The sequence below is a fragment of the Mustela lutreola genome, chromosome 10 (assembly GCF_030435805.1).
Source record: "Mustela lutreola isolate mMusLut2 chromosome 10, mMusLut2.pri, whole genome shotgun sequence".
Classification (NCBI taxonomy): domain Eukaryota; kingdom Metazoa; phylum Chordata; class Mammalia; order Carnivora; family Mustelidae; genus Mustela; species Mustela lutreola.
In genome coordinates this window covers 49,541,183-49,560,335 of record NC_081299.1, presented here as the reverse complement: position 1 = coordinate 49,560,335, position 19,153 = coordinate 49,541,183, and the positions used below count along the sequence as shown (strand labels likewise).

Here is a 19,153-nt window from a genome sequence, read left to right as displayed (position 1 = left end):
TTGTGATACTCTTTTTGTACACAACTTGTTACCTTAGGCCTAGCCTCTGTCATTGAATTATGAAATCAAAACAATCCCAGATCTCTGGTGTGTTCCCTTTGTGTCATTATTAGTTTAAAGAGGAAAAGCAACATCCTGAATTTCTCTCCTCTCTTAATGACCCCCAGAGTGCAGACTTGAACAAGGCTTTAAGAAGGGTCATAGGCTTGGAATGCTTAAGGGAGCAATTCCACTCAGTGTTTGCAATTTGGGATTGGAAGCAAGCTGCAGTTAAGCTTTATAGAGGAAATGGAGATTAGGTGTTTTTCCAGAACAAGATAGGTGCTGGCAGGCTTAGTTCCCTGCTTGTTGGAAAGCAATGTCCCACTTCTTTCCTTCACTGGCACCTGAAGCCCAGGTGCACTAACCATTCTACCCGGCTAGCGAAGACACCAGGCCGACGGGCCTGGGATGCCCGGGGTGGCGTCTGGTACCACGTTTCGAGGTCTGCAGGCACCGGGGGGTTAAATTCAACTTGAGACAGAAAGCGTCTTACTGAGAGCGGCGAAAGAAAAGTTGATTTGTTCCGAGTGCTAGCATGAGTGCTCGAGATACACTTGGTCAATTTGATTAACACAATATCCTAAATAAATACATCAGTAAAAGAGGGCGCGCTGCCTTCTACTCCACCTGCTTGTCCTTCTTCCTTCTCTTTGTGGGGGCAGAATGACACTTTGGCAGGGGAAGACTCCCGCCGCCCCCCTCCCCGCCATCGTTAGCACAAGCGCATCTCCCTTCTTCTACAGAGTCTCTGTAAGGTGCCCAAGAGGAAACTCAAGGTACCTACACTTTCAAAAATTTCGGGTGCCAAAGGTGAGAAATCTGGCGAGTTTCTTTCCTCCCCGCCCTCCGCAATTTACCAATTTACCATCCAGAAGCCGTGGCGCCTGGCCTCGCAGACTTTCCAAGACTGTCCGGGGGACGACTTCACTGATCACAGTCAGTCCCCACAAGACCGCTGACTTTGCCAGTTCTACAGGTACTGGGGAAATTGAGAGTAAGTAAATCAAACTGTACCCTCCATCACCACCAACTAGGACGACGGGGATCCCCCACTCCAGGCCTGGAGAGAGATTGGGGCGAGGGCAGGTAAAGAGACCAAGCGGGAGGCGAGGAACTGCCCGGCAAGGTCATGACCGTGAGGCCGCCGGAGAAGGCTGGGGCGCGCAGTGGCCGGGCGCCGCCCTCTGGCCCGGGAGCTGCCCCGCGGCGCTCCCCTTCACGGCAGCTTGCCTGGCACAGCCCTAGGAGAAGGAGGGGACGACGCGGCAGAAGCGACCCTTACTTTCGTGGTGGGAGCCGAAACCCGCGGGGCTCTCGGACGAGTTGTCCTGGAAGGAAGATCAGATGCCCAGCACAACTGAACTTTAGAAGGGGCTCTCTGCATTGGTCCCCTTCCCTCGTGGCGACCTGTGAGAAACTTTTGTCCCCTCCCCTCAGTGTCTTCTTGCTCTGGGAACTTGGCCCTGAGGGCCTAGTTCTCCACATTAATTCGTGGTTCCTCCAACTCAGCCGCTCCTTCTCTCAGACGGCCGTCTAGGGTGTCTTGTAATGAAGGGAACAAGTTCAATGTGTTTTGTTTTGTTTTGTTTTGTTTTGTTTTCCTTTCAGGGGGAGTATTGTGTGATTTTAAAATCTCCTAGGCGTTGAAAAAACTAAGCCCAGACTAAACAACAAAACCCAAAACAAAAACCACTGCTTTCACGTGAGTGTGGAGTGGAGTCAGTCCAAACCTTCCCTGGGCCGGTCTGAGCCCTTGGTCAGATAGTCGAGCTCCTGCATCTTTCAGGAAAACAGAGCCCTTTTCACACACTTCTGGAGGAGACTTAATAAGACTGCAATATATTACCACCACGTTTAAAAGGTTTTGCAGAGGCAAGGTTTCCTAAAAGTGACTTGCCAGCGATGCATGGAAAAGCAAATCCGCTTACGGAGAGGAACCGCTGAAGAGGAAGGGGGGAAAGGCGGGACCCAGCCCCAATTAAAAACCACAGTTTCCAACTTTTGAACCGCAGCCCTGATCACTGTGGGGCTGTGAGGCTGGTGGAATGTAGTGGCTGCCTCTGAAGCGGACAGGTTGTAGACCTCCAAGGCTCTTTTCACTGCTTTCTGGAAGTCCCCAGATTTTCTTTTCCGGTGGCCTTTCCCCTTAACAGCCAAAGTTAGGTCTCCCCTTTTGTATTTTGTTGGTGTGTGTCTGGACCATGTTTTGTGCATGTGGGAAAAGCCTTGCTCCTTACACACTTGAAGTGCATCAGGTCTCATTCTTTAGCCAGCAGCCTTTGGGGGGGTGGTGTGCGGGGAGAGTGTGGGCGTCCTTGCAGGTGAAGTTGTGTGTTTGTGCCAAAATTGCTGTCTGAACCCTCACCCCACTGCTAAGGAACAGGCCTAACATGACTCTCATCTCCAGAAACTTTTGCTGGAGTTTCTGAGAAATCACCACCTTAATTATTTTAAGCTGAAGTTTTTTTTTGTGTGTGTGTGTTTTGTATAATGAACTCAAGAGAAAAATTGCAGTATGTTAGTTTTCTGATTTCTTAGAGCTTGTAAAAGAGGTCTTGGACCCTAAAACTCTGGGTGGGGGAGCGGGAATCACAGACTCTTTTGCTGGGAAAGTATAGCCTTCCAGCTTCATGAGGGTAAGGATAAAGACTGCTTTCCATAAACTTTAAAACATCTAAAAACAGTGCACCAAGTCTCAACTACCATGTCTTTGGGAACACACATGCGTCCCCCAAGTATTTCCCGTCCTCTCTCCGTCCCCTGGCAGTTTTGCGGCACCTTCTCAAACTATCTCTTTGAATGGCCACTCTAACTTTTACAAAGTTTCTTGCTGTTTACCATGATAAAGTTGCACTTGCCCTGTGTGCAACACAAGCTTGCCTTTGAGCCCTTGACATGCTTTCAACCCTGTACTGGGAGTGTTTTAAAGGCTACATTTTAGCCTTAAGGGATAAAAATGTTGCTTTCATCCTGTCAAGGAAGAGTGTTGGGGGCAAAGTGGCCAAGTTTGTAGGAAACCGGATCCCTTAACTTTGCTAACATCAGGAGGATAGTTTGGACATGCTAGTCCTTGCTCGCTGAAATGCCAGGGCAGGGTACTCAGGATACACTGCACACACGCGGGTCCTCTGTTTTCCTGGACCAGCAGGTCCCACCTCCAGCGCCGGGGATGCTGAGCGTTGGTTGGGGATGTTGTGCACACCTGCAGATTTTAAAGCAGCCCAGCGAGAGCGGGTGGACCCCCTTTTCCGTTAGGGCTACTTAATGAAGCAAAGTGCTAGACCTTCACAAAAGGGAAAACATCTTGTTTACATCTGTCCTTTCTTAAGAAGTGCTTAGGGACAAGGCCCACCAATATTCCGGATAAAGTTTTATGCTACCAGAAATGTGCAGTACGTTGGGGCTCCGACTGGGGACTCATTGAACGCCAGACTGTTACAGTTAATCTTGCCTCTCTTTTTGTTTCCATTGCTCTATTTTTCCTTCGGTCTCTTTCCTTCTCAGTGTTCCCTACCTCCTGAAGGGAGTTAATAAAAACCTCATCCTAATTTTTATTAAAATAACGTAGACACTAAATTGGAGAGTTAATGTTGCAACTAAACTCTTCGGGAATCTATCGTTCTGTTCGCTACATCTTTGCTGCTTGTAATGACAGCCGCTATTGTTCTTAAAATTCACCAAACTAATTATTTCAAGTTCTTTGAGAAAGTGTAATAAATGGTAATTGGAAAAACACCACCATCACCCAATTCTCCTGTTTTTATTTTCTCAGATCAAGGAAGACGACTCCGAGGACAAGAATAAACTTGCTGTAGATTATTTTTTAGCTACTCTATTTTCGGTAGCTATTCTTCTAACTTAACTAAATCGCGCAGCTTCATGCGATTCCATCTCTACCTCTCCCCTCGTGTCCTCACTGACTCACTGGGCAGTGCTCTTCAGATGAGTCTGCAGGTAGTGGAAACCCTCCTAGAGGGACACAGAACTTAAAGCGCTCAGTTTCAAAAGTTCTGAGAAAATGTCTTCCTCAGAGGCTACGAATGGAGAAATCATTTACCTAATTCATTCAAGAGCCTCTACAGGAAGGACTTTGGAGGGTGATATTCCCCATAATGCGGTACTAATGAAAATCCCCTTAGTCCGTCTCTCTTGGCCGGGCGAGAGCGGGCGTCCGCTCTCCGTCTGCGGTGGAGAGGCCCTGGCCAGGAGCGGTCCGGCGGCGCCTCCTCATCTGCCCCCAGATGGCACAACCAGGGCGCAAAGCGACAGCAGCGACTCCCGACTCTACCGGGGCCACTCACTGTCTGACCCGCCGCTGTCACGCGACCCTTGTCACCCCCTCCACGCGCCCCCCCCCCCTCCATGCGGGCACTCCTCCTGCTCTCCCTTCCTTTTCATCCTCCCCAGTGATTTTTATGGGGGGGGGGTTGGATGGGATGTAAAATGGGAACGTTCTTTCCCCCCGCTTTGCCCACTTGCTCAGCCTTCTACCCGGCTGGATTGGAATTAAAATCCGGGAATTCAATTTTGCTGCGAAATCTCGGTTTCCTAGGGAAGGAAGACCCTGCGGAGTATGCGGGCCAAAGAAATCCCCCCACCCCGACCCCGCCGTCCTGCCTTCCCGTAGGGAGGATGAAAGCGAAGGGTCCCGGGTGGGGCCCCAGGCTCCCCCCACCGAGGAGGCGTGAGCTTTGGAGAGGAGGAGGCCGAAGCCAGGCGGCGAGGGAGGGGCGGGGGCTTCAGGGCTCGCGGGCAACCGGACCCCCCCTTCCTAGGCAGGAGCGCTCTTGGCCCTGCAGGTGCACCCCCGCCCCCTTTTAGGCCCCTCCGAGGAAACCGCCTTCCGGCCCAAGTTCTGTTCTTTGAGTCTTTGAACGAGGCCTTTCAGAAGTTTTTAAAGCTGCCCCGCCCCGCCCAGCACTCATGGGGTCACACTCTCCCCCATCCCTCCACCCTCACTCCAGCTGCCGGCCTAAGGGGGTGCGGGAAGGGAGCGGAGGGGGCAGGCCCAAGGCCCCCGGCATCCAAGCACCAACCAGGGGTGGCTGGCTCGGCCTAGAGCGCTTAGAGATCCGGCGCCTGAGCCCTACCTCGGAGGAAGCGCAGGCTAACTGCTTGCTCGGCGCGCCAGCCCCGAGTGGGGGAGGGCGGAGAGGTGGGGAGAAGAGGAGGGACCGGGCAGGGGGGCACGGCCACATTGCCAAGGTTCCTTTACAGAGCTCTAGCCAAGGGACTGTTTTAATTGGCCTTTAGGGGAGGCAGCTGGTGACCCGTGTCCACGTTCTCCAAGTTCCCCTGAGCGAATGAGGGCGCCACCTACAGGCAAGCTCCAGGTAGCAGGAGGGGAGAAGGGAGCCGCCTGCCAAGGACTGGGGCCCCTCCAAGCAGAGCCTGTTTAACCCAGAGCCATCTCTCTGCACTCCAGAGTTATGGGTCAGTAGGCAACAGCAAGCGTGCAGAGGGCGCTGAGAATGAACTTTTGGGGAGTGGGCAATACAGGGACTGGATTATCCCAGTACCAAAGAAGTACCTCCTCTAGGCTAGCCACATGGCCGGCAGTGTTTCTTTGAGGAGAGTAGCCTGTGGCCTTGGGCAAGCTACTTCATCTTTCTGAGCCTCAGTGTCCTCCTCCTTTAAAAGAGAAATAGTGGTACAGGCATCTTTCGCTTTCGGAAGTTTGAGTCAGCCACTTAGCTTTTATGAAAGACCTAGCTTGGTACCTGTTTTCGAAAATAGAAAGAAATGGAATAGGACTCTTGCTTTTAGGAAAAGCAAAAATAGCAATCAATGTTTGTGTTGCTCCTGGTGATTACAGAGGTACCCCCCCCCTCCCCCCCCGCCCAGCCCTCACCCTTCCCCGCAGCCAGACTAACCCGGCCAAGCTCCTGCCCCCAGAATTACATTCAACATCTCAGCTTCAAGCCCTCAACGCTTTGAACTGTCTGTGAGCATCTGCACTTTCTGATTTTTTTGGTGCATCCCATACCAAGATGTGCAGTAAGGTATCAGAAAAGCCTAGGAGAGCTTATTTTCTGGTTTGGGAGCACTAACATTTTCCCATAGACTATAGTGATAATTGCCACTTAGAAAAGCTTTCATAGAAATGCTCTACTTTCAACAGGGTGGGGGAGGATGTATCTTTCTGGGGGGGGGGTCCTAGTGAGAATTAAATGACAAAATGTAGGTGAGAAACTATAGGTGCCTTGTAGGGAGTTTTCATCTATTTCCAATATGAAAAAACGGTCTTTATCCTAAGAAATCTAACATGCAAGACTTTGGCCAGCTGCTTTCTGTTCCTTCACGATTAGGGCCTTAGAAGAAGATAAAGAGAAACACAGAGGCTTGAGTGTCTGATTAGGAGAGAAGGATGGGTTAGTGGAGGTTTTAATAACTACTCTCTAGCTAATCACCTTCTCACAGAGAAATAATAACCTATTTGTGGATTACTTACTATTACCACTTACTAGTTCCTCATTTATACATTATCTGCATTTATTTTGTTTACTTTTTTTAAAGATTTTATTTCTGGAAGAGAGAGGGTGTGCAAGCATGAGGGTGGGGGCAAAAGGGGGTGCAGAGGGAGAAGCAGACTCTGCTGAGCAGGGAGCCTCTTGTGGGACTTGATACCAGGACCCCGGGATCATGACCTGAACCAAAGGCTGAGGCTTAACTGACTGAGCCACCCAGGTTCCCCATTATCCCCATATCCCCCCCTTTTAAAAAAATTAACATATAATGTATTATTCATTTCAGGGGTACAGGTTTGTGATTCATTAGTCTTACACAACCATTATACCCAATTTAAAGATGAGAAAATAAAGACATGAGGATATAAAGCAAAGTAGGTTCATTTTATTTTTTCTACTTAAAAAAATTTCCTATTCCATGGGCACCTGTAGAGCATGTGACTCTTGATCTCTGGGTCATGAGTTCAAACCCCATGATAGGCATAGAGATAACTTAAAAAAAAAAAATCTTGTTTCAGACATTTCAGAATCTGCCTTTAACATGAATTTACTAAGCAGCTCCAATGTGCGTGGTTATTATATTAAATAATCTTACATGTGAGGTCTCATGTAATTCTCACAATACCTCTGTGAAGTAAGACTTCAAGTTCTCTCATCACAGAATAGGAAACCTTGATCCACTTCAAAGAGAAGTGATGGAGTCAATTGAGCCCAGATCTTCTGACTACACTTCTAGATACCTTCTGCTGTACCACGACTTAGAATGGTCCCAAGTAGCTTTTTAAGGGTACTTTAAAAAGTTATTCAGGAGGATCAGGCAGGAGAAGTGGACACCTGGGTGTTTTTGTTGCATTGCAGGTATAGTAAATGGAGTTTAGAGCCTTAGTAATGGTAAAGTATGATAATATTTCCTAAGGAAACACTGATGGTGGGGAAAGGGGGCAGGGGTATGATGGAAGAAGCGAAAAAATGAGCTGATTTTTATAAATACATTTTATGCATACTTTTATAAATATGAATAATATTAAATAAATAAATATGACTGAATCAACCAAATCTCATTACAACAAACACTATTACACTGAGAAGTTTGGTATAATGTGGTTATTGCCTAATCCTGGCATTTGGCCTTGGGAGATAGTGCTTTGTTGATTTGGCTATAAAATTTATTTACAGTAAGTATTTTGTACATTATATATTTTTGCTGGTTTGTGTCCATGCAGTAGCAACATTTTATGATGAAAGGGCTGGATTGTTTAGGGAGGAGAATTATAGTCCTTTCATTACTTTTGTTTTTCCATTGTGTGGTAATTACTCATTAGTCCCCTTTCTTCTTACCTACCTAAGTACCAAATCAAACCATCATTCCTCCCTAGAACAACTCCCTTTCACACCTCAAAATAACTAAACATACAAAAGGCTTGAGAGTTAAATGATAAAGTGCTTTGGGTTGGGGCATTGGATGTAAACATGTGCATCCCACTTTCTTCTCTTTCCTTCTGCATCCAGCCATGATGCCCCTGCTTGCTGATGCATTATCAGGACCTCAGAATTTAACAGCATTTCACCTTCAGCTTCTTTACATTGTTTCTAATAATATAATATATTTTCATTTTGAAACAGACATGGCAAGAGATTCTTCGGCAGGAAAACCCCCCTGTGTAACCAACAGTATAAAGGTACCAAATTCAAGGTCAGATGGCTTTGGATTGTCAGCTTCTGGGGACCAGTTGTTAATTAGGTAAGAAGAAAAACCTGTTGAAACCAATACATATTTGTGGAATGTACTTTACATGCTCCATAGTGTTCTAGGTGCTAACAGATATTAAAGTTTATATTTTAAGCTTTAGGGTAGAAACTTCTCTTTTCCACTCCCTAGAGCCATGCCTCCATGCTATTATAATAAAGTTCGAAGAACATATACACTAGCACAAATGTTGAGCTGAAATATTTCTTTCTGAAATTACTATCTTCATCCCAGATTAAAAATATATATATATTTCTTTATTTGACAGAGAGAGAGAGAGGGCAGAAGTGTGAGGTGGGGAGGAACAGAGGGAGAAGGAGAGAGAGAATCATAAGCAGACTCCCTGCTGGGCATGGAGCCTGAAATGGGACTTAATCTCGTGTCCCGAGATCATGACCTGAGCTGAAATCAAGAATCCACGCTTAACCAACTAAGCCACCCAGGTGTCCCCATCCTGGAATTTTAATGTTACTCATTTCATCATCTGTAGCTATAGTTATATAAATGAATGAATTGAGAAAAGACTTTAGGAAAGGTGAGAACTATGGCTTATGGACTAATTTTGCACAATCACACCTACACACATTTATAAGAGACTGCATTATACTTGAGACACCCATTTTATTCTCTGAGGTGGAGTTATGCTGCTATGTCACAGAAACACATATCGGTCAGCCCCAGTTTGTGTATGGGTGTGTATCTACAGATGTTAGCTACTTCTTTTTGGTATCCTTCTCCCAACAGTGAGCAACCCAGGGCTTTTTTTTTTTTTTTTTTTTTTTTTTTGTAATGAAAGGGCAGGTTCAATCTATCAGTCACTTTGAAACTCATTAGTGTTTACCTTCCCCAGTCCCAGTATTATTAGGACTTCTGAATATGAGTATCTTCCCAAGTCAGTTGTAGGTCAGAGGTTGTTCTGTGTAGGCTTAGCTCTGAGAAAGCATGTATTTAATAAAATTGAGTGGCTCTTTACAACAGACAGGTGTAGGGGTTTGTTTGAGAAGCTGAACTATTGCTCCTGATCATAGGGGACTGAGTTTTCTGTGAAAGCAATTGGTGAGAGTTTAATAAGCCGATGTTACATATTATTGGCATTAGGTGGCCCAATCTGATGGGATACTTGCTCAGAAAGGCAATTACTAGAAGCCTGGAGTAAAAAACAGTATTTCCAAAGAACTTAGATACTACAAAAGACAGTGGTATAGCATGGTCTCCTGAGTGTCTGGAATCAACAGGTCTGAATATAGACAAGAGGAGCATAGCCACATGTTTATTTGAAGAAACTTTGAAGATGCCCTGAAGAAGTGTAGAGATCATGGGAGCAATTCTGAAAAATTTGAAAGAGAAAAAGGGGTTATAGTAACAGTGAATGTATTTAGGCCAAGGACATTGTCTTATTTGACCCACTCCTCACAAACCACTGCAGCACAATTCTCCCATTTCACAGAAGGGAGCAGAGACTCATAATTAGAAAAGGCGAGGACAGATGAAATTTAGACCTAGTCCAGCCTGGTTTGAAAGGACATTTTTCCTACTTTATTCACTCAACTTCCAGCCCTTCAGCCTTCTCAATCTGGCTTCAATTTACTTGTCCAACTTTCCTTACCAACAGGAATGATTGCCTCTTTTTCTTGGTACCATCATCTCAAACTTTATTAAGTATCTCTTTCCTGTCCTGTGCCTACACACACACACACTCCTCTAACCTAAGATTCACTTGCCGGGAAACCCAGGTACAGAAATTCTGAGACTAGGCAAGTCAACTTTTACTCGCCTTTTATTTGTAAACCCAGCCTGGCTGCACCATTTGAATATTTGGTCAAACCAATTTACCCCCTTTTTTTGAATTTTGCTCTCTCTAATCACCTTTAAAATTCCTATTTTCATTCTCAATAACTGCTGGCCCCTGGTTCAGTGCTTTGCAAATTGTTGTCTATGGGGGAAATATCTGTTGGTTGCTTATAAGGCATCCAAACTGTCCTCACTGCTTTCTCGCTCCCGTCCCCCGCAACAAAGGCTGGTGCAGAAATAGGGCAAAAAGAGCAGGTTCAGCCAAATTCTCCTCCCTCCGTCTGTCTGTCCGTCGGTCCCGTTGTCCCCTGCCTGTCACCCTCTGGCCCCAATATAAAAGAAAAAAGTTACCTCTGCAGTCAGAGTCCCCAAACAAAAGTCTTAAGGAGGCTAACTTCCTGGCTCAGCTCTAACAAACACACACTTCCCGGCGGTCAGAAGGTCCTTTCCCTCCACACCCTCTGGAGCTGAAACTAGGCTCTTACCCGTACACGGGCTGGGAGAGAGGAAACCCGTGCGCGCTGTGGGTGTGTGTTGGGTAGGGGGCAGGGGATGGTAGCAATGTGTGTGTGTGTGTGGGCACAATGGGGGGGGTGGGGAAGAACGTTTCTCAGGGACCCCGAGAGCCACATTACTCGCCCCTGGCGACTCCTAACTCCCCCAAAGTCAGCAGCGGGCCTCGCTCGCTGTCAGTTCCGCATTTCTGCCGCAGCGCGGGCCGTCTGGGCTTAGGTGCCGGCGCGGGGTCCGCCAGCCTTCCCGGGAGGCCTCGGCCTCTGCGCGATTTGGACGGAACCAGCCAGAAGAGCCTCGACGGCAGGCAGCGGGCGGGGAGACGCTGTGAACGGCCTTCACGCCCCTGCCCTTCTCGCAGGCCCCCTACTTGCGGGAGCTCCGCCGGCCGCGGCCGAGGGGCAGGTGCGGGGCAGAGTCGGGACGCCCGCATCCACTGCAGTCCCGCGGTGGGGTTTCTCTCTTTCCTGCCTCCGGAGAGTGGGGTCCCGCTCACCCTCCATGCTAGTCCAGCGGCGGGTGCCGCCGGGGGGAGCCCGGCACCCCGGCCTGGGGGGCGCGGTCGCCGCGGGCTCTCCGCGCGCCCCGGGACTCTGTCCCGGTGCCCGGGGAGGGTACTGATCCCTATCCGCACCCCAGCTTCGTTCAGCTGCGGAGTTTGCGCGCAGCACGTCCGCGCAACTGCAGGACACTTTTTCGAGTTGGACTTTTCAGCATGTGAGTGGGGTGAAAAGTTGATCCGGCCCCTAAACGCGTTCCTTTTTACCCAGAGGCCGCTAGCGGACACCAGAGGGCGCCGTTTTAATGCGCTTGGGTCGGGGACCCGCGCTCCCGGAGAGCCGCGGTAGCAGCCCGCGCCGGGACGCCGTCTCCCCGGGGGTAAAGCTGCGATCTCGGGGACACGCCGCGGCGCCCCCTTTCCCGTCACGCTTCCCCTGTGGGGAAAGAGCGCGCGCGCGCGTGTGGTGGTGGTCGTGGGTGCTGACCCCGCATGGCGCAGAGGGCCCTGCAGCGAGGCCACCTTTCCTTCTTGGCCAGAGGCGGGCTACCGCAGTGGCTCACGCCCTAGCTCTTGTTACCTAACGAGGGTTCCTTGCAACCATCCTTGTGAGGAGCAGGAGTGGCCCCCAACTGAACCCATGCCCCCCTCTAACTGCGAAGGAACATGTCTGCAGGCGTTGTTCAATTGCAAACGACTAATTAATTTTCCAGCACTTGTGCAGAATACTTTAAAATGGAAAAATGAAGGTCTTCAATGAAAATGAAGCTTGATAGTGTGCACCTGCCGCTAATGTACGGTGCACGGTAACTTCCCCTCATTAGAGAGATGACTTGGGTTGAGAACAAGTCATATAGTGAAAATCACTTCAACACGGCCTGTTCATATGCATAAACTCCTGTGTACCAGATGGCAAAATATAATGACATCTTAAACAGCTAATTGCATAAACCTTGTAATGCAGATAATTGCTGTACCAAAGTAGGAGTTAATAATTTCCCACTGTATTGCCTGGCTTCAGAGTAATCCTTAAGGAAAGTTGTGACAATTCTAACACACTAAAAGTTCACCAAGCGGTAATTAAAACTAGCACTTAAATCATTTGACTTTCAAACCCTTAATTATGATGCGAAAGAACTGCTTTGTGGAAATCCAGAATTTATGGATAGTTACGTGATAACATTTAAATGTCTGTATTTCATCAAGTTTTCCTTCATGGGCCTCATGTGGCATAATATCATAGGGAGTCAGTGGTGGGGGATATATTATATTTTTCAGTTGTTTCAGTAACAGGAGCTTTGCATTTTGGAGCATGAGTGGTTAACTTCCATTTCCAGATGGGTCCGTTGATTACTTTTAACTTAACATTTATTTTTAGAACCCCCACTACAATAACTAACTCCAAGCCATAGCTCCTGCCTTGCATTGTTCTAAGCACTTTACAAAGTATTATCTCATTTAACCCTTAACACAGCCAACTGAAACATAGATGGACGTCTCCATTGTCCAGATGAAAAACCCAGGTACAGAGATGCTAAGCATTTTGTTTAGTTATTTGAAAGCAGCTGGTCCATACTCAAGGCAGTCTGGCTCTAGAGCCCATCCTATTTACCACTATACTGTTCCCTGGGCCAAGCTGGGACCTTAGTAATACAGTATTTCTTTTCTTTTACAGAGATAGAGAGAGAGAGAGCAAGAGAGCACACAAGCAGGGGGAACAGCAGAGAGAGAAGGAGCAGCAGGTTCCCTGCTGAGCAGGGAACCCAGTGTGGGGCTCCAGTCCAGGACCTTAGGATCATGACCTGAGCGGAAGGCAAGCAATTAACCGACTGAACCACCCAGGTGCCCCCATAATACAACATTTCTTGCCCTCCACGCTAATAATATTTAGAAAAATACTAAAATTACATAATTGGAATTATAGAGAGAGTTGGCAGGTAGATATCTTTGTTGATTTGAACTTATCAGCTTATGCCATGATAATCTTCAGAAAAAGATTATCTGCTGAGGCAGTTCTTTAACAGTACATAAGCCAAGAACTGTAACTCAGTTTTGAAACACGGTTTTGATCACATCAACACCTAGTTTGAAAAGCATGTGTAGCTTAGTGTTTCTACTTCTCTGTCTTCAAAAAAACTAAGATTAAGTTTCCACACCTTAATAAGGATGTAAAGTATGAACAAAATCCTATTTACAGAATATACAATGAATCATAATCTTTTTTCTCCATGTTAATATTACAGAGTTTCCCTTTCCTTGGTTTGGGTAGACATACCCAGCATAGGATTAGAGATGCCAACAACTTTCCTAGTATGGGAGGCCATAGCATTTGAACATCCTACCAACAGAGATTCCTTTCTGTGGCTAAACATTATCTCCTCTGGGCTACTGCTCCTAAGATCCTTAATTCAGTGGGAAGCATATTTATCTAGACATCAGAAGACTGGTATTCTCATTCTAGTTTGGAGTTGCAGTATGACCTTGAACAAGTCGTTTCAGCTCCCTGAAATTCAGTTCCTTTGCTATATAAGTAAAGGACTTGGCTTTTGATTTTTTATATTCCTCTGATTTTTATCATTTTATTATTATTTTTTAAAAAGAATATGGTTTCTTTTTTAGATTTTATTTATTTATTTGACAGCCAGAAATCACAAATAGGCAGAGAGGCAGGCAGAGAGAGGGGGGGAAGCAGGCTCCCTGCTGAGCAGAGAGTCATGCCATGCGATGCCCCCGGGCTGGATCCCAGGACCCTGGGATCATGACCTGAGCCAAAGGCAGAGGCTTTAACCCACTGAGCCACCCAGGCGCCCCTGAGTTTTATCATTTTAGAATGTTTTGCAACTACATCCCACTATTATCTTAATCGGAATAAGATTTGTAGGTTGATTTTCTTTCTTTCTTTCTCTCTTTTTTTTTTTTTTTTTTTGAGGGAGAAAGAGAGGGAGAGAGAGCACGAGCGGGGGTGGGGGACGGAGGGGCATAGGGAGAGTGACAAGAAATCTTTACGCTGAGTGGGAAACTGGACATGGGGCTCGATCCCAGGACCCTGAGATCGTGACCTGAGCCAAAGCCAGATGCTTAATCCACTGAGCCACCCAGGTGCCCCTGATTTTCTTTAATAAAGAAAATGAAATTCCTGGACTTGGGGAAATGAATGGAAGAATGTCTTTGGGGGAAAAAAATAATTTAATGAGCATTTTCCCAGGTGTAGTGCTCAGGGTTATGAGGTGAAATAAGACAGAGTCCCTGACACCATGAGTTCTTAATGTAGCGGGTGACACTGACTAGTAAGCAGAGGAGTGCCATGTAGAGTGGTAGAGATGAATTATAGAGAGTACTGGGAGATAGGAGTGGCTCCTGTACCAGGCTGTGGGAGTCATGGGGAATTTTCTGCTGGAGGTGACTGACTCCTGAGCTGAATTTTGAAGGATGAGTTGATAGTGAAGAGTAGAAGGGCATTCCATGCAAAGGACACTATATCCACTATAGGGATCTATCTGGGAATTGAAAGGAGGTCATTACTATTATCTGTTAACCTGTGAGGTGGAGGAGAACATCTAAACAGGAGAGGTGCGCAGGGGTCAGACCTCAAAAAGCTTTGTTAAGCAGTTTGGACTTTGCTCTGCTAGTACAGCGGGGTTCAAACAAAAGTTTCTGTATTTTAGAGTGTTGCTTAGGTATTATATTAATTTCTGAGTTACCGAAAATAAGATTTTACTCATTTAGTTTGTCTGCTTTTTATTGGAGAGTATGTGAGTACCCACCAGAAGGAGGAGCCCTACTTTGGCCACAGGTGGGCTGGTAGTCAGTTGTCATTCCTGGTGATTCTCAGTAAACTTTTGCATAGCCCTCTCACCCCCCCCTAAAAATGGTTGGTTTCCAATGCTAAGCTCTTAAATCCCTCCAATCCCCAAGCAGGTGGCTTATTCTACATATCAAAGAAGAAATCGAAGTCAAAATGATAGCAAAGACAGGATGGAGAACATTTAGAATCCTTTTAAAAATGCTTTAGGGGCGCCTGGGTGGCTCAGTAGGTTAAAGCCTCTGCCTTTGGCTAGGGTCATGATCCCAGGGTCCTGGGATTGAGCCTCACATCAGGCTGTCTGCTCAGCAGGGAGCCTGCTTCCTCCTCTCTCTCTGCCTACTTGTGATCTCTGTCAAATAAATAAATAAATAAATAATCTTAAAAAAAAAAAAAAAGCTTTAAAATGACAGATCTCACCTATGCTGGTAAGGAAATAATTTCTCAGAAGTTCTAATCTAATTGTCGGAATTGAACAATATTGATTGCCAACACTGTTGGTAGAAGTGTACATTGAGAATGCTCTTCTGGAGGACAACTTGGGATTACATGTAATGCTTTCTATCTTTTGAACAGTAACTCCACTTGTAGGAATTTATCCTATGGAAATAATCATAAACTGTTCAAATACGTGACAAAATAAGGTTTGTGGTTGTGGTTTTATAATAATGAATAATTAGAAAAAAATTTGATATATACTTTTAAAGAATTGTTCAAATGAATTATGGTATATATTTATAATAATGATGAATAATTAGAAAAATTTTGATATATACTTATACAGGATTGTTCAAATGAATTATTATATGTATATTAGAATGCCATAATTCTATCAAGATATTGTGATATATTAAATGAATAAATTTTATTATGAAATAAGCAGTGTGATCTTATTTTTGTTAAAAATGTATATATGCATAGGAAGAAAATAAGAAGGAAATGTATTTCAGAATGGTAAACTTATAAGTGATTTTTATTTTTTCCTTTTCATGTTTTTCTTTTCTTTTCTTTTTTAAAAGATTTTATTTATTTATTTGACAGACAGAGATCACAGGCAGGCAGATAGGCAGCCAGAGAGAGAGGAAGGGAAGCAGGCTCCCTGCTGAGCAGAGAGCCGGATGTGGGGCTCTATTCCAGGACCCTGGGATCATGACCTGAGCTGAAGGCAGAGGCTTTAACACACTGAGCCACCCAGGCACCCCATTCATGTTTTTATTTTCTAAATTTTTGCCAGTGGGAATGTATAACTTTTATAATAAGAAAACAATCATAATAAAGCATTACAAGAAAATATGTAATTCATTATGAGGCCATGTATATTTACATGATATAAATTATGACTGCCTATATCCTCCCAGCTTTATCAAAGCAAGTAGAACAGACTGGTATGTCTAACTAGTAATGGTGGACAAGCGAATTTGAACTGATTGTCTTGCTGAGCACAGTATCTGCTTTAAGGCACTAGAGAACTGACAAGGTAGTGAAGAATGACCTGGGTAGGATCTACAGGAGAGTGAGGCCCAAGAAGAAAGCTCAGCATTTGGGCTTACCTTCCCACTAGGGGACTTTGCCATTCTAGAGAGAGGAGCTAAGAGGTGGGCCCAGGCAGAGAGAGACTGGCAATCGGAAGTGTAAGTGAACCAGAAATAGAGAGGCCCAGCAGGGATGAAGACTAGTTTTGAATAGTCTTTAAATTGGATTGAAGTGATTACGGCTTGAAGGCAGAGATAAATGTAAATCCTCTGTGGGGAAGATAATGTCATCCTAGGCCACAGATTAATTCCATAAACAAATGCTCAATTACAATGACTATTATGTAATAAAAGAAAATAAGTAGGCATATGAGGAGATAAGATGACAGGAATGGAAACTAACAAAACCAATAGGCAACAGAAACAGACCCACAGAGATTCCAGAAATAGGAATTACAAGACATAAACTTTAAAATTACTAAGTTTAACACATTTGTGAAAGATGTACCTAAGCGTAAAAATACAGAAAAGTTGAAAGGAGAAAAAAAATTATACATAAGCCCTAACCAAACATAAAATGTTATAGCTACATATTTTATAATGCTTATAAAAATTACTAGACATGAAGACACTTCACCTTGATAAAAGATTTGATTCACAGGAAATGCCTATGTTCCTAATAATAGGCATAAAAATATATAAAGCAAGAATTGACAAAACTTAAAGATGAAATAGACTAACTCATATTAATGGGAAATTCTATATATTATATAAATATATATATAATAGACAACAAATAATGGCAAAATATAAATTTTTTCCAAACACATGCAAAATTCTAGGCCATAAAGAAAATATCAAAAACTTAAAAAAAAAATTTTCTCCATGCAATTAAGCTATAAATCAATAACAAAAAGATAAGTTGAAAACTACCAATACCTGGAAATTAATAAACATAGTTTTTTAGTCTCCTAGTTCAAAGAAGAAATGACAATGGGAATTAGAATATAATTTAAACTAAATATTAATGAAAAATATGTATGAAGTCTTGTGGGATTCAGCTAATGCTGAGAGGGAAACCTCTGGTTTCATATGCATATATTAGAAAAGAAGAAAAACTGAAAATCAATGAGCTGATTATCTATTGCAATAATTTAGAGATAAAGCAGAAAAGTAAACTCAAATTAAAGAGAAGGTAGGAAACAATAACGGCAAGAGCAGAAACAAGTGAAAAAAGAAACATACATAGAGTAGAAAGAATGAGCAAATCCAAAAGTTATTTTGGAAAGTTTAATTAAATCGATAAGTCCTTCATGAAGCTGATTGAGGAAAAAAAGGAAATGGAAAACACAAATAATATGTGTCACAAATGAGAAAGAGACATGTTAATAGACAATACATACTTTGAAAAATTGAGTTAAAGGAGTATGAAGAACTTCATGAAAATACATTTGAGAATTTGGATGAAAGACAAATTCCTAAAAAATGCAACTTACCAAAATGGATAAACGTAGAAAGAGAAAGTATGAATAGCTTGATAATAATTATTAGAGAAATTGAATCCATACTTAAAAACCTTTTTTTACAAAGAAAATCTAGAGTGATGTGGCTTTCCTAGCAAATTCTACCTATCTGTTGAAGAAGGAATATTGCTGATCTTCCAGACTCTTCCATAGAATAGAAAAAGGGGATTATTACTCTATTTGATTTATAAAGTCATTACCTTAATACCAAATACTGAGGACAGGTTAAGAGAAAAAAAATCATATACCAATATCTCTTATGAACATAGCTATAAAACTTCTAATAAAAAGATTAACAAGAAATTTCAGCAGTAAATGAAAGGATAATAAATCATTATCAATTTGGGTTTATTCCAGGAATTCAAGGTTGATTTGCTATTGGAAACTCAACAAATATACTGCATTCACTGAATAAAAGAGGCAAAATATGTGGTCATCTAAATACATGCAGAAAAAGTGTCTGATAAAATTCAACATCCATTTATGATTCAAGAAAAAAACCTAGTAAGCTAGGAATACAACAGAATTTCCTTAATCAGGAAAAGGGTAGCTACCAAAACCCAACAGCAAACATTATACTTAATGATAAAATATTTAAAGTTTTGTGATTGGGCAGAGAATGCGATGACTACTATCATTAGTCTTCTATTCCATTCAATATTGCACTGATCCTAGCTAGTGTAGCAGGGCAGCAAAAGAAATAAAATGTATAAGGATTAGAAGGGAAGAAATAAACTATTACTTGTATATGATGTCATTAGGTATGTGAAATCCAAAATATGTATGCATTATTAAAATTAACAAATGAGCCTAGCAGATCACAAGATACAAAATCAATATACAAAAACATAGCATTTCTGTATACCAGCTTCAATTGTAAAATGAAATTTAAAAATGTGTTCTTTTTAATAATACTAAAAATTTCAAATATTCAGAAATAAACCTCAAGAAAATAATAATATTGTGTAAAAGTTGCATCAACAAAAGGAAGGAGATACCATGTATGTAATTGGACAATACACTTTTATAAATATGTTGTTTCTCTCCAAAATGATCTATAGAATGCGTAGATGTCTTCTCATTTAAAATCCCAACAGAATTTTTTTTAAAGATTTTTAAAAATTTATTTGACAGAGAGAGAGAGGGCTCACAAGTAGGCAGAGAAGCAGGCAGAGGGAGAGGGGGAAGCAGGCTCCCTGCTGAGCAGAGAGCCTGATGCGGTGCTCGATCCCAGGACCCTGAGACCATGACTTGAGGTGAAGACAGAGGCCCTAACCCACAGAGCCACCCAGGAGCC

At 43.9% G+C, this 19,153-nt stretch overlaps 1 protein-coding gene and 1 long non-coding RNA gene across 4 annotated transcripts in view; both read right to left on the bottom strand.

Moving 5' to 3' along the window:
- Nucleotides 1–19,153, bottom strand: part of NFIA (nuclear factor I A) — a 566,515-nt gene that overhangs the window by 385,466 nt on the left and 161,896 nt on the right. The gene's annotated exons all lie outside the window — the stretch shown is intronic.
- On the bottom strand, nucleotides 9,513–10,477 carry LOC131810373 (uncharacterized). Its single transcript, XR_009345561.1, has 2 exons — nucleotides 10,399–10,477; nucleotides 9,513–9,583 (listed from the first exon to the last, which is right to left on the bottom strand). It is a non-coding gene; the product is annotated as an uncharacterized LOC131810373 (long non-coding RNA).